General features: G+C 38.3%; 1 pseudogene; it reads left to right on the top strand.

Moving 5' to 3' along the window:
* Positions 1 to 11,347: 11,347 nt before the first annotated feature.
* On the top strand, positions 11,348 to 11,723 carry LOC122739666 (annotated as a pseudogene).
* The last annotated feature ends 3,962 nt before the right edge of the window (positions 11,724 to 15,685 follow it).

Below are 15,685 nucleotides of genomic sequence, written 5' to 3'. Positions count from 1 at the left end.
GACACTGAAGGCCATTCTCTTTTCCTCTGGCTTTTATGATGCTCCTCCCTCCTGGTTTTCCTAACTGTTGAACCACATTTTTTCAGTTTCCTTTGTTGGATCATCACCCATCACTTACCTACTAATATGGGTGTCCCCCAAGGCTCTGTCCTGGAACCTCTTCTTCTCTTTTTCTACATATTCTCTTTATAATCTCATCTGTGCCCACTGTTGTCTTTCTGTGGATGACTCCTACATCTATATACCCAGCTCTAATCTACCTCCTGAGCTCCAGGAGGCAGATTTCACATCACCAACTTAAATCCAAGGTGTGCAAAATGAAGTTTATTATCTTCCCTATTAAGACTGCTCCAAATCTCCCCATTTCTGTTGAAACCACCACAAAGATTTTAAACACCATTGGATTCAAAGTCAGAGGACCAAGGGTTAAAATGCCAGTTATACCACTTATTATACCACTGGGTGATCTTGGGCAAGACAACCCCTCTGGTCCTCAGCTTCCACAACTATAAAATGAAAAGGTTTGATGAAAAGATGCCTAAGGTCCCTTCTATCTCTAAAATCATGATCTCCCTGATTTATAAGCTCAAAGTCATCATGTACTCCAAGTAATTCAGGTTTCTTCCTTCTTCCTCAGCCCCTTTATGCAATCAGTTGCTCAATCCTATTGATCCTACTTCCATGACATCTCTTACAAACGTTTCCTTCTTTCCAATCATACTGCTACTACCTTAGTTCATTCCAGGGATGTGCTGGAGCCAGCTTGATCCTCTTCTCTAGAGAACTGATTGTTAGATTTTTTGTTAGTGAGGCAATTGGGGTTAAGTGATTTGCCCAGGGTCACACAGCTAGTAAGCGTTAAGTGTCTGAGGCTGGATTTGAACTCAGGTACTCCTGACTCCAGGGCCGGTGCTCTATCCACTGTGCCATCTAGCTGCCCCAATTGTTAGATTTTTAATGTGAGCATCTACATCTTGGAAATCAACAAACTCTATAAGTCAGGGCTTGATTGTTTGTTGGTTGCCTGGACTTAAGAAAGTGATGGAAAAATATTAATAACAGATTAAACTTTAAAGTATATTGTGCATATATTTCTGTTTAGAGAGGCTGTTGTTAAGCATTTGTTGGCTCACCTCTGGTTCATTCCCTCATCAATTTGCACCTAGAGTTGGTATAGCCTCCTTACTGGGCTCTGTTATTCAATCTCTCTCCTTTCTTTTATTTTTATTTTTTAATAGTATTTTTCCAGTTACATGTAAAGTTAGTTTTCAACATTTGTTTTGATAAGATTTTGAGTTCCATTTTTCCTCCCTCCCTCTCTTCCCTCCCTCCTCTCTAAGACAGAAAGCAATCTAATATATGTTATATATGTACAATTACATTAAACATATTTCTCCATTAGTCATGTTATTAAAGAAGAATCAGAACAAAAGGGAAAAGCCTCAAAAAATAAAAAAAGAGTAGAAATAGTATGGTTTAATCTGCATTCAGATTCCAGAGTTATTTTTTCTGGATGTAGAAAGCATTTTCCATCTGGAGTCCTTTGGAATTCTCTTGGGTCAACTTATAGCACTTATAACTTAGCTGTTGCTATTCATTTGTTTCTGTTGTATCTTTCTCTTCCTGACTCCTTTTGGAGTTTTCTTGACAAAACTACTGGAGTGGTTTGCTATTTCCTTCTCCAGCTCATTTTACAGATGAGGAAACTGAGACAAACAGGATGAAGTGACGCACAAGGTCACACAGCTAGTAAGTGTCTTAGGCTGGATTTGAACTCAGGTCTTCCTGACTCCAGGCCTGGCACTATCCACACGCCATTTAGCTTTGTTTTTTGTTTGGTTTGGTTTTGGGGTTTTTTTGTGGGGCAATGAGGGTTAAGTAACTTGCCCAGGGTCACACAGCTAATAAGTGTCAAGTGTCCAAGGCTGGATTCAAACTCAGGTCCTCCTGAATCCAAGGCTGGTGCTTTATCCATTGTGCCACCTAGCTTCCCCCTACATGCTATTTAGCTTTAAGATTAACCTTAAAAGTGTGTTATACATACATTTCTTTTTGGAGGTCACCATTTCCTACCTCTGGCCAGCTCTTAAGAATATAATCACCTTTTTATCTGGAAGGGACTGTTGAATATTTTGCTATTATAATATATTACATTAGCAACTTTTATTTCAATTTGTTTTAAAATAACTTAAAAACCTTATGATTGAAGTGCTACATCTTAAACCTCTGGAAAATCTGCCACATTTTAACTATGTGCTAATCATGGCCAAATATTGAACTTGAAAAAAGAAGTTAAGATTCCAAATCAATTGATAAGGAACTTGAAATGGGGTTTCTGGGGGAAGCTAGGTGGCACAATGGATAAAGCACCAGCCCTAGATTCAGGAGGACTTGAGTTCAAATCCAGCCTCAGACACTTGACACTTATTAGCTGTGTGACCCTGGGCAAATCACTTAACCCTCATTGCCCTGCAAAAAGAAAGAAAGAAAGAAAGAAAGAAAGAAAGAAAGAAAGAAAGAAAGAAAGAAAGAAAGAAAGAAAGAAAGAAAGAAAATGGGGTTTCTTCTACTTGGTTCATTTGCATTGTTTGACACCACTGCCCAGTTCCTCCTCACTGATAACTTCTCTTCTTTTGGCATTCATGTGCCTACTGTCTCTTTATTCTTCTCCTGCTTCTCTGACCATACTGTCTCTCCCTCTGTCACTAGTTTTTCTTTTTCTCTGGATACTATCTTTACCATTCTCTCTTTTCTTTATGTTGTTATTCAGTAATATTCAGTCATGTCTGACTCTTCATGACCCCATTTACGATTTTCTTGGCAAAGATATTGGAATGATTGCCATTTCCTTCTCCATTTCATTTTACAGATAAGGAAACTGAGGCAAATAGGGTTAAATGACTTGCCCAGAGTCACACAGCTAGTGTCTGAGGCCTGATTTTAACTCAAAAAGATGAGTCTTCCTGACTTCAGGCCCAATGCTTTATTTTCTATACCACCTAGCTGTACAGTATAATATTCCCCTTTAGGAACATTATTCTTTAACTAAACTACACAATTTGCAATTTTGCAGTTCTCCAATTGCCTCCTATACTTTCTTACCTCCTTGAATCTGTCTTGTCATAAGTAGGTTATAGCTTATTGCCCACAAAGACTTTTGTGCAAGAAATAGTAGAATGTATGTGATTCAGGAATAATAATGATGATAATAATCACCAAGGTTTACAAATTACATATGTTATATAAATTACATATGTGTCAGTCACTGTACTAAACACTTTATAATTATTATCTATTTGATCTTTACAACAACCCTGAGAGGCAGGTGTGTTATTATCCCCATTTTACAGATGAGGAAACTGAGGCTAACAAAGGTTAAATGACTTGCTCAGGGTCATACAACTAGTAAGTATCTGAGCCCAAATTTCAACTCAAGTCTTCCTGACTCCAGGCACAATGCTTTATCCATTACATTGGCCAGAGGAAGGTTTCAGGCACATAAGTGGGAATCATACACACACACACACACACACACACACACACACACACACACAGAGAACAGAGAGAGAGAGAGAGGAGGGGGATAGGAACATAGGAACAAGAATTGGCTAGGATGAAAAAGCATGGATAGGTAATGATCTAAACCACTGGAGAGAGTACCCACAAAGAAAAATCATGGAGCCTGAATTCTGAACCTTGAGCTTCTAATTGATGAGGCTTTGAGCCCTGACACAGGCTACTTCATGGTCCTCTTCAAGCTTCTGTGCTCTGCTGTTCTATTCTCCACCTCTGACCTCTTCATTTCCTGTTATAGCCCTAAGAACAATAATCAGATCAAAATTACCATTCTTAGGACCTATCAATCAATTGCCCTATGATTCACATCACTGTGAGCGCCCTTCTTAAAACACTGCTCCCTATACTCCACTATATGTATTGTCTTCCTCTGTTAGGATGTAAACTCCTTGAAGACTGGACTGTCTTGCTTGCTACTATCTGTATTCCCAACTTTTAGAACACTGTGACCGGCACACAGTAATGATTTTAAAAATATTTATTCATTCATTCAGTCAATCACCTCAAGGACTATGTGCTATTTATGTTTGCCTCTACCTCAGGACTTTGCATAAGGCCTTACACATAGTAGACATGATAAATATTTGGAGAATTGAATTTCATGAAACAATGAACTTTGTGCTCAATGAATTTGACGTTCATTAAACTGAACAACTAAACTATAGGCAATACTGAGCTCTGTCCCAGATTTTACGAGGGCTCTGATGTTTTTGAAGAATTCTCCTTGACCTGTCTCTTCACCAACACAGGAAAGTTTGATTCTTGTAAGAGCTGTGATTTCATTGGTTTAGTGAAAAATTTCCTCTCCTAATACATTTTGGAAACTTCTGGAACATAGAGTGTTTAAATAACTTCCCTAGGATCCAGAATGTCAGATCTAGGTCATGAACCTAGGTCTTCCTGACTCTGAGGTCGGCTTTCTATCCACTACTCAACACTGTCTGACACATATTAAGTGCTTAATAAATTCTCATTCATGGATTATAAGAAATTTCTTTGTTGGATCGATCATCTTTGTTCTTTCTGATTTACAGTCCTAGGCAGGCACTAGTGCCTTGCCCATAGACGATTCTCTCTGAGCTTTGCTTTAGAAACAGGAGAATTAGATTGCCCAAATTTCCACCGATATCCTACTCTGACACATGATCATGGCAGGGAGTGAATGGCTCCTGCATTTTCCATGTTAGCAGAGCCTAAGTCTTGGCATATCCTACCAAGTGGTAAAGGTTCCAAGTATGAGTCTAGTGACAGAGCATGTCTGGCATCTGACTACCAACCTAGTTCAGCTTGGAGGGACTTATCCCCATGATGATCTCTGGGTGGTGAATTGTTCATCCTCAGGAACTCTTGAAGATTATCTATTAAGTCAGAAAGGCCTTTTCCATCTGTGCCTGTGGAATAAATACCCACATGGACAAAATCACACATACTTAAAGCATCTGAGTAAAAACCTCAGGGGAATGGCTTCTTTTCTGCCCTGTGTTCTCAGTACTGGCTCAAGGACTGTCCTCTGTGGCTGGCCTGATGCCCAATCTCCATGGAAATGATTACCCAGTCAAGGATTAAATGGCCATGGACCCACCCTGGCTTGGCATTGAGCAGCTGTCTGTTTGTAAGAAGCATCAGATACTGGCAAAAAGATGGCCTTGGACTTTCAGTAAGTTTACCCCCGGGAGTGATGCTGGTAGCCTAAGCGGAAAGTGTGACTAAAGTGTTCTATGCTACAGGATCAAAGGAACTCAAAATTATTCAAATTAACAATGGATGGGTCAATTAAGTTCACAGAAAATTCATAGATTATAGCATTTGGAGCTGGAAAGGACATTGGAGATCAAATACCGTAGTCCATTCCCTTAATTTTACAATAAGGAAACAGGCTGTGAACAGTTAAGCCTCATTTTCCTTATCTGTAAAAAAAGGCTATTTATACATTCAGTGTCTACCACACAAAGATATCATGAGGAAAATGTTTTATGGACCTTTAAAGCACTATAGAAATAGGAATTACTATTGTTTTCCTCCTGTTTGAGATCGTTCTCCTTGTGGTCCCTCTCCATGGCACTCTGTTAAGAAAGAGAAGTCTGGTGCCTTGTGATGTGAACCAAAACAGGTGATGGTGCTAACCATTGAGAAACTGAACCAGGCTCTTCTAGCCTAATGATACCCACACCCCAGCCCATTATTCCTTCTTGCCAAAAATAGCGCCCCCAAGTCCCAGAATCTACCTGACAATGTCTTTGACAAAGCCAATGATCCATCTCTGAGGGAAAATGGAAAGGGTTCTGAGGGGCTTATTTTGCCAGCAATATAGTTCCTTGTGGATCTGTTCCTATTTTGTATTATGTAGGTGTGGTACACACACCTAGTATCATAGAATTAGAGATGGAAACAACTTCAGTAATCTTCTTTTTTCTTCATTATTTAAAACATTTTATTTGTAATTTCTAATTTTCTTCCTCCTACCTTCCCTCTCCTACCCATTGTGAAAGCAAGAAAAATAAAACCTGTTACAAATATGCATAGTAATCAAAACATTCCTTCATTCACCATGCCATATATATATACATACATATACATATCATATACACACGTGTACACACATTTGTGTGCATATACACATATGTGTACATATGCGTGGGCATATGTGTATATGCCTATGTATGTGTGTATATATACATATATGAGTGTATTGTATATGCATATATGTGTATATTTTATATATATATATATATATATATATATGTGGTTTTCAGTGGGTATTCTGAATCTGTCACCTCTCTATCAAGAGGCATGTTTTATCCTCAACAATCTTCAAGGCAACTAGGTGGCACAATGTATAGAGGACTCATCCTGGAATTCAAATCTGGCTTCAGATCTTTATTCCCTGTGTGACCCTGGGCCCTCTATTTCTGCCTTAATTTCTTCTTCTGTAAAATATAGAGGGTAATAAAAACTACTCCCCAGAGTTGTTGTGAGGAAAAGATGTGATACTGTTTGTAAAACTCTTTGCAAACCTTAAAGCACTATCTAAATGCTATAGATGAGAAAATAGTTCCAGAAGATGAATTGGCTTGACCAAAATTGCATAGGCAGAAAGTAGTAGAGAAGTTATTCAAGCCACTTCCTCTGACTCCAAACCTATGACTCCTTCTAAAGCCTGCTGAGCTCTCTCATTCCTACCACTGCCATCTGGTGTTTTGTATTGTGAGACAAGGCAAAGAAGAGGAAGTTTGGCTTGAAGGACAGAGTGCTGGACCGGGAGTCAGGAACCTCTTTTACAATTCTGCCTCAAACACTTACCTGTTGTTCGACCCCAGGCAAGTCATGCAAGTTCTCCGAACCTCAGTTTCCTCCTGTGTAAAATGAGGAGCCTGAACTAGATGGCTTCTAATGTCCTTTCAAGCTCTAAGTCTGTGCCCCTATGCATCTCTCTGGCTCTGATGGGATAAGAGCCACTGAATCCAAGTCACATGCAGAGGCTGCTCCCTAAATTTACTCTCAGGAAACAGGAAAGACATTCCTCTATAATATCTTTCTCTTCAACAAAATAGACGATGAAATTATATCAATATTACACATATATGCATCAAATGGCATCACATCCAACCTCTTCAAGGAAAAGTTAAGTGAATTACAGGCAGAAATAGACAGTAAAATTCTACTAATGGGGGACCTCAACTTTCACCTTTCATGACTAGATAAATGTAACCATATAATAAATAAGAAAGGAGTTAAGGAGATAAGTAGAATTTTAGAAAAGCTAGATATAATAGACATCTGGAAGAAACTGAACAAAAAAAGAGACATACTTTTTTTCTCAGCAGTACATGGCATTTTCACAAAAACTGATCATGTATTAGGGCATAAAACATCAGAAACAAATGTAGAAAAGCAGAAATATTAAATGCATCCTTTTTAAGATATGATGCAATAAAAATTATATCCAATAAAGGTCTATAGAAACAGAGATTAAAAATCAATTGGAGCAGCAGCTAGCTAGGTGGCACAGTGAATGGAGCACTGGCCTTGAATTCAGGAGGACCTGAGTTCAGATGCAGCCTCAGACACTTGACATTTGCTGGCTGTGTGGCCCTGGGCAAGTCGCTTGGCTCCCATTGCCCTGCCCCCCCAAAAAAAAATCAATTGGAAACTGAATAATCCACTCCTAAAGAATGAGTAGTCAAAGAACAAATCATAGAAACAATAATTTCATTAAAGAGAAAAACAACAATGAGACAACATACCAAAATTTATGGGATTTAGTCAAAGAAATACTTACAGGAAAATTTATATCTCTAAAAACTTACATCAATAAAAAAGAAAGAACAGATCGATGATTGAACATGCAATTTAAAAAACTTAAAAAGAACAAATGAAAAATCCCCAATTAAATACCAAATTGAAAATCCTGAAAATCAAAGGAGAGATTAATAAAATTGAAAGTAAAAACAACCCCCCCAAATTAACATATAATTAACATATATAAGTAAAACTAAGAGCTGGTTTTATTTTTTTAAAAATAAAAGAGATAAGCCATTGGTGAATTTCACTAAAAGAAGAAAGAAGAAAACCAAATTACCAGTATTAAAGATGAAAATGGTAAATGTACCACCAATGAAAATGAAATTAAAGCAATTATTAGAAATTATTTTGCCTAATTATTTGTGAACAAATCTGATAATTTAAATGAAACTAATGTATATGCTAGCAAGAATATCACAGCAATATATCACAAAGATCGTACACTATGACCAGGTGGAATTTTTATCAGGAACACAGAGCTGGTTCAATATTAGAAAAACTATCAGTATAATTGACCATATAAAAAATAAATAATTGATCATGTAAATAACAAAAACAACAAAATTCATGGTTATCTCAATAGATTCAGAAAAAAACTTTTGACAAAATACAAACATTAATTCCTATTAAAAATGCTAGAAACTATAGGAATAAATAGAATTTCCCTTAAAATGATAAGTAGTATCTATCTAAAACCATCAGTAAGTATTTTATATAATGGAGATAAACCAGAAGCATTTTTAATAAGATGAAGGTTGAAGCAACAATGTCCACTATTACCTCTATTATATATACTGTACTTGAAATTCTAACTTTAGTAATAAGAGAAGAAATGAAAGGAATTAGAATCGGCAATGAAGAAACAAAATGATCACTCTTTGCAGATGATATGATGATATAACGGACCACCTTAAAAAGATGAAAAATTTTATCAATGATGCAGGATATGAAATAAACACATACAAATCATTAGCACTCCAATATATTACCAATAAAGTCCAGCAGGAAGAGACAGAAAGAAAAATTCCATTTAAAATAACTGCAGATAATATGAAATACTTGGGAGTCTATCTGCCAAGACAAGAACTATATGAACACAATTATAAGATGCTTTTCACACAAATAAAAACAGATTTTAAAAATTGGAGAAATATTAATTGCTCATGGATAGGCTGAGCCAATGTAATAAAAATGACAATTCTACCTAAATTAGTTGACATATTCAGTGCCATACCAATTTAACTATCAAAAATGTATTTTGCAGAGCAAGAAAAAATAATAACAAATTTCATGTGGAAGAATAAATGGTCAAAAAATATCAAGGGAATAAATGAAAAAAGTGAATGAAGCCTAGAAGTCCCAGATCTCAAAATTTATTACAAAGAACTGAGCAACACAATCTGGCAATGGCTAAGAAATAGAGTACTGGATCAGATTAGGTACACAATGTTGTTGTTGTAGTTGTTCAGTCACTTCCAATTCTTCATGAACCATGGACAATAGCATGGCAATACTGTCCATGGTTTTTGGTTTTGTTTTTTTGGCAAGGCTATGGGGGTTAAGTGACTTGCCCAGGGTCACACAGCTAGGAAGTGTCAAGTGAGGCCAAATTTGAACTCAGGTACTTTTGAATCCAGGGCTGGTGCTTTATCCACTGTGCCACCTACCTGCCCCCCGGGGTTTTCTTAACAAAGATATTGGGGTGATTTGTCATTTCCTTCTCCAGTGGATTAAGGCAAACTGAGGTTAAATGGCTTGCTCAGGATCATGCAGCTAGTAAGTGTCTAAGACCAGATTTAAACTCAGATCTCCCTTACTCCAGGTTCAGCATGCTGTACACTGAGCCATCTAGCTGTGTAAGGTATGCAACACAATAATACACAGTAGTAAATGACCATAGTAATTGAATGCTTGATAAATTGAAAGAACTAAGCTTTTGGGACAAGAACTCAACATTTGACAAAAATTTCTGGGGGAAAACTAGGAAGCAGTTTGGCAGAAACTGGGTATAGACCACCATCTTATACTGTTTATCAAGATAAGGTAAAGATGGGTACATGATTTAGACTTTAAAAAGTGATATCATGGGGCAGCTAGGTGGCGCAGTGGATAGAGCACCGGCCCTGGAGTCAGGAGTACCAGAGTTCAAATCTGGCCTCAGACACTTAACACTTACTAGCTGTGTGACCCTGGGCAAGTCACTTAACCCCAATTGCCTCACTTAAAGAAAATTTTTTTAAAAAAGTGATATCATAAGCAAATTATGGGAGAACAGAAAATTTTACCTGTCAGACCTATGGAGAAGGGAAGAATTTATGACCAAACAAGAAATAGAGAGCATTACTAGATATATAAAATGAATAATTTTGATTACATTAAATTAAAGCATTTTTGCACAAACAAAACAAATACAGCCAGAATTAGAAGGAAAGCAGGAAATGAAGTAAAAAAAATTCAGCAAGTTTCTCTGATAAAGGCCTCCGTTATCAAATATATAGAGAACTGAGTTAAATTTATAAGACTACAAGTAATTCTCCAATTGATAAATGCTCAAAGGATATGAACAGGCAGTTTTTAGAAAAAGAAATTAAAGCTATGGTCATGTGAAAAAAATGACCACTATAGATTAGAGAAATGAAAATTAAAACTGCTCTGAGGCACTACCTCACACCTGACAGATTGACTGATATGACAGAAAATGAAAATGACAAATGTTGGAGGGGATGTGAGAAATTTGGACACTAACTACCATTGGTGAAGTTGTGAACTGATCCAACCATTCTGAAAAGCAATTTGTAATTATGTTCAAAGGGCTATAAAACTGTGCATACCCTTTTACCCAGTAATACCACTACTAGGGTTGGATCCCAAAGCGATCAAACAAAAGGGAAAAATACCTATATATACAAAAATATTTATAGCAACTCTTTTAGTAGTGGCAAAGAATTGGAAATCAAGGAGATACCTTTCAATTAGGGAATGGATAAATAAGTTGTGGCATATGATTGTGATGGAATACTATTGTGCTATAAGTAATGAAAAACAGTGTGGTTTCAGAAAAACCTGGGAAGACTTTTATGAACTGATGCAAAATGAAGTGGGCATACCCAAGGAAAACATTGTACATAGTAAGAGCAATAGTATACAATGATCAACTATGAATGGCTTAACTATTCTTGTCAATACAATGATCTAAGATAATTCTGAAGGGCGTATGATGGAAAATGCTATGCACCTCCAGAAAATGAACTGGTAGAGTCTGAACTCAGATTAAAGTGTCATTTAAAATTTTATTCTTCTTGCCATTTTTTTCAACATGGCTAATATGGATATGTTTTGCATGATTTCACATGTATAATTGATATCACATTTCTTGCCTTCTCAGTGGGTGGAGGAGGGAGAGAATTTAGAATTCAATTTAAAAAAAAAAATTAATGTTGTTTTTTTTTTTCAACTTCTGACTTACAAGATGACCAAGAAGAGGAGGAACAATGGGCATGCCAAGAAGGGCCGCAGCCACATGTAGCCCACCCGCTGCACCAACTGCACCTGCTGTGTGCCCAAGGACAAGGCCATCAAGAAGTTCATCATCTGCAACATTGTGGAAGCCGTGGCCATCAGGGACCTCTCCGAGGCCAGTGTTTTTGACTCTTATATGCTCCCCAAACTGTATGTGAAACTGCATTACTGTGTAAGCTGCACGATTCACAGCAAGGTAGTGAGGAATTGGTCTTGTGAGGGATGAAAGGATCGGACACCCCCACCCCACTTCACACCTTCTGGTCCTGCCCTCAGACCCCCTCCGAAGCCAATGTAAAGAGCTATCTGCCTCTCAAAATTCCTGAACTAATCAGAGGAAAATAAAATGGTTGGTTTACCTTTAAAAAATGTTAAAAACAAATAAATCAACAAAAAATCATTTAAGCATCTGTCACGTGCTGGGTACTCTACAAGACTCTGGGAACACAAAGTGAAAAATGAAACATAGTCTGACATAGAAACATAGAATCTTACATTCTATCAGGGCATACAACATGTACAGAGATAAGCAAATACAAAGCATATGCAAAATGATTTCAGTAGGAAGAGAGCATTGACTCAGGAAAGGATTCATATAGGAAGTGGTACCTGAATCATGCTTTAAAGGAAAAGATTGACTCTAGGAAGTGGAGGATAGGAGGGTGGACATTCTAATCATATGGAGCAACCTAGACAGAGGAATGAAGACTGGAAATGGAATACCATGAATGGATTGTTATTCATCCTTCATTCTCAGAGGACCAAGGACATCCAGAAGGTGATATCTTGACTTTCAAGTGAATTGGATTTAAGTGAGGCAGAGGTGTGCAAAGGCATCAGCCTCACTCTCTCCTCCAGAGTCATTAGAAGTCTAGTGGCGGGGGCGGCTAGGTGGCGCAGTGGATAAAGCACCAGCCCTGGATTCAGGAGTACCTGAGTTCAAATCCGGCCTCAGACATTTGACACTTACTGGCTGTGTGACCCTGGGCAAGTCACTTAACCCCCATTGCCCTGAAAAAAAAAAAAATCTAGTGGCAACACATAGGTCAGGATGACTGGTGATGTCCCCAGATGAATCAAGGCAAAACAGCTAGTGGAACAACTTAACTGAAACCGAAAATAAACAAAGGGAATTAATATGAAATAATACTGGAAAGGAAGGTGAGAGGCAGATTGTGAAGGGCTTTAAATATCAGGTTCAGGATTCTGTGTTTTATTCTAGGAGCAATAACAATAATTCGAATTTGCAAAGTAGTCTAAGGTTTGCAGAGTGCTCACAACTAAACCTGTGTAGCAATGTAACAATGAGCAATGCCTCATGAGAGAGTGAGCTCCCTTTCACTGAACATTTTCATATAGAGGCTAGATAACTCCCTATCAAGTATGTTATAAAGAATAGTCTTTCATTTGGTCAGAGGCTGGACTAAATTATCTCTAAGGTCCCTTGTATATTCTATGACTCACTCCTAGGGAGTCACTGAAGAGATACAAGGAGAGTCTGCCAAAATGTGTCTGAAAGCATTGAGCACTGGGCCTCTGGGAAAAGAGCATGTCCTACTCTGCCAGCCACCACACTACTATCTATCACCCAACCCTATCTCAGGCAGGGATCTGTTGAAAGGGTAGCTTCTCTCTTAGACACTCCTGGGAAAATAGGGTATATGGGGCTAAGGAGGCACGGAGTCTAAGCAAAGTACTATCCATTGTTTCATCTGGGGTTGGTGGAGGGAGAAGTCACTCTATTCTTTTTTTTTTTTTTAGTGAGGCAATTGGGGTTAAGTGACTTGTACAGGGTCACACGGCTAGTAAATATTAAGTGTCTGAGGCCGGATTTGAACTCAGGTACTCCCAACTCCAGGGCTGGTGCTCTATCCACTGCGCCACCTAGCCGCCCCCACTCTATTCTTTTGCATCATCTATCTGGCATCCTTATAACCTACTGCATCCTCCAGTGACCTGGTAGTCCTCTTTTGCCCACTCACTGCCCCCATTTCTCTACTCCCTAAGAGAAAATTGGATATGCCAGGGATATGACAAAAGAAATTCAGAGACTCTGAAAAGCTCATGGCAAATTTAAGGGAGGTTGCAAATGTAATCTAAGGAAAGTCCCAGCCCTGTTCTCTAAATCCCTGATGACATTGCTTTTTTTTTTCTTTTTAAAGTCTTCTCCATTTTCATCATCTTTATGAGATTACTGGCTTTAAACCTGAAAGACATTTTGGAGATGATTTGGTTTAACCCTTTTATTTAAAAGTAAATTATTGATGTCTTTTTATGTTGTCACTGAGGATATTGTTTCCTTGGCTCTGACTATATCACAATGCATCAGTTCATATAAGTTTTTGCACACTTTTCTGAATTTATCATTTTTATGGTGCAGTAATATTTCATTGTATTTATGTACTGAAATTCATCTAGTCATTCTCCAAATAGTGGGTACCTACTTTGTTTCCAGTTTGTTGCTACTACAAAAAGTTCTGTTATACATATTTTGGTATATGTGGGATTTTGATTTCAATCTCTGACTTCTGTGAAGTATTATTAGAGTGGGATTATTACTTTAAAAGAAACTGAAGGTCCAAAAGATTAATTGACTTGCCCAAGGCCACAGGTAGTAAATGACAGAGTTGGGATTTGAAGCCACCTCTCCATGCAAAACTGTGATACTTCTGACTACAATTAGCTTCCAACTGTTTGGCAGGAATGCCAACTGTTTTTGCAACAACAAAAAAAAAAGGAATTTCTAAGGCTGATGTCAATCTGATGTTGAGATAGCGGATACTCTGCCCTCTGCCCAGAAATACTTTCTTTTAGAAGCCAGAGGCTTTTAAAAGTGACCCTTATCCCTCTACACACACACACACACACACACACACACACACACACACACACACACACACACACACACACACACCTTTTTAGACATTAAGGAGACAGATAAAAAGCTATGGCGCAGTGGATAGAGCACCGGCCCTGGAGTCAGGAGGACCTGAGTTCAAATCCAGCCTCAGATACTTAACACTTACTAGCTGTGTGACCCTGGGCAAGTCACTTAACCCCAATTGCCTCACTTAAAAAAAAAAAAAAAGCTATCCCTAGTGGGTATTGAAATGAGCAAATTGAAAAGTTTTTCGAGTTAAACATCAAGGAGCCCGGGTTCATATAGTGTTTTCCTAATTAATTCTTTAAGATGTCCATTGGTCTACTCACACTCTCTCGGGGTGGTGGGATAGATGGAATCAAGCTTCCCTTTAACTGTGAACTGACCCCTGATGAGACATCATTCCCTGGGGATACAGTACTGCCTACATACTTGCAGTGGTTAGTGACCAAATCGGGAAGGTTAGCAATGAGTGAAGACTTCCTTTATATAGCAAAATCAGTATTTCAAGCCACTTTCCTCCATCCTCCTGCCAGATAATATACCCATGTCCTGTTTTTTTAAATGCTGCTCTGACTTCATAGCCCAAGTCAACTACCTGCCACATTTGACATGTGTGATTACTTTCTTCTCTCTCTTTCCCTCCTTGAAGTGCAACTGAATTATGAGGAACTTTCTAATCAATTTCCAATAGACACAATCACTTCCTTAAGATCATGTCAGTTAGAGGGAAAGAGGTAAGAGGGCTCCTTTGGGGGTGCTGCTGCCTCATTTTACAACCCCTCAGCCCTTTCTTTCTTTTCTTCTCTCTCTCCAGATATTGCGACCATCTGGAAGGGAGAACTGAACTCATAGGGTGAACCTGTCTAAGTATACTCTAGTAACTGTCATTTTCCTGTCTCTCACTTGTGAACAGTTCTGTGGTTGGGAATTCTTATTCATCTCATTACATAAATATTTTATTCCCCTCTCCTCCCCTTCCCCCATCTCCCAAACCACCCACCCAGCTTTGATCTTATTCCTCTCTCAAGGGGAATTTGACAGAATGACTTTCATTATGCAAATAAGAGCCTGGGTCAAACTAGCTTCTAATTCTATACTTAATCTTCTCTACTTAGAAGTGTAGTCTGGTGGGGAGAGTCCTGTGTCTAGTCCTGGTTCTGCCAATGAAACTCTGAGTGAGCTTGAGCATATCAATTAACTTTTCTGATCCTTCGTTCTCATGTTTATTTACTTATTTATGTAACCAGAAGTTTTCCTGGCACCCCAGAGATCACACTAAACCTAAGCATAATCCCAACCCTGAAGGGGCTTTCTTCTGCAGCATGGAAGAAGAGGTATTCAAGGGCTAGCCAAGAATCTTGGGAGCTGTAATTCAGTGATTCAGAGACAGAGTTCCCTTCTTAG

This window comes from Dromiciops gliroides, chromosome 2 (assembly GCF_019393635.1).
Source record: "Dromiciops gliroides isolate mDroGli1 chromosome 2, mDroGli1.pri, whole genome shotgun sequence".
In the NCBI taxonomy this organism is placed as follows: domain Eukaryota; kingdom Metazoa; phylum Chordata; class Mammalia; order Microbiotheria; family Microbiotheriidae; genus Dromiciops; species Dromiciops gliroides.
This window is presented reverse-complemented; position numbering and strand designations above follow the sequence as displayed.